The sequence below is a fragment of the Penaeus monodon genome, chromosome 28 (genome assembly GCF_015228065.2).
Source record: "Penaeus monodon isolate SGIC_2016 chromosome 28, NSTDA_Pmon_1, whole genome shotgun sequence".
Classification (NCBI taxonomy): Eukaryota; Metazoa; Arthropoda; class Malacostraca; order Decapoda; family Penaeidae; genus Penaeus; species Penaeus monodon.
The window spans coordinates 483,744-484,627 of NC_051413.1; the positions used below are offsets into that span (position 1 = coordinate 483,744).

At 39.1% G+C, this 884-nt stretch overlaps 1 protein-coding gene across 1 annotated transcript in view; it reads right to left on the reverse strand.

Annotated features, from left to right (window-relative positions):
• The window catches only part of LOC119591246 (uridine 5'-monophosphate synthase-like), a gene marked incomplete in the record, with an annotated part of 17,802 nt that overhangs the window by 8,421 nt on the left and 8,497 nt on the right, over window positions 1–884 (reverse strand).

The following is an 884-nucleotide window of genomic DNA, read 5'->3' on the forward strand; positions in this document are numbered from 1 at the left end:
AAGAGCACACAACAGAGACCTGGCAAGATATGCAAAATCTGGATGGTGAGTGATTACCTTGCCCTCTGCTTGACCCTTCAAATTCTTCCAGCCAATCAGCTCTTGCCACTGTATTCCACATCGAGTCAAGTGACAAAAAAGCATGTGAATCAGCCAAAGAAGAATACATGAAGTCAAAAAAGGGCTGAGCATTCTTCCTCTATGCTTTCTCTTCTTGTCATTCTTCTTTATCTTATCTCTATTTTCTGCTCTTTCTTCCCTCTTCTTCTCTCTCTTCCTTGTTCTTTTTTCTTATTTGCCTCTTCTTTTCTTCCATTTTTTGTATACTGACACACACAACTTGGAAAATAGTCTATCATAAAGGCATACAACCATGATGGGCATAGTCATCACCAACGTAAATACTGGAGCGTGTCATGACGCCTATAGGTGTGCTTGTCATGATGGACAGTTTTCCATGACACCTATAAGCGTACCCATCAAGAGGAGGTTAAATGTTGGTGTAGCAGTGACACCAAACAAGAGGAAGCAGCCCATATTTCTTTGAAAGCTCAAGTCTATTCCATTTTCACCACAGTTGTTCCTCTTCTTAAATCCCTGGCTATCCCCCTGTAAGTGTGTGTATGATACATTTAAAGTACCATCATCTTCTATGTTCCACAATTCACTAAGACAGTTAACTTTCCAGTTTTTTTTTCTGTTACCATGTTTATTGTGTAATTGTGCATAAAAAAGATACCAGATCTTAATTCTACCAACCATTCCAATAAAGACTTTATTAAACAGACCATAATGAACTAAGCAGTGGGAATGTCCCATGGAGCCTGGGATTCAGTCTCAACTTATGTCCATCAACTTCATTTACTTGATGTATCACCATGGTG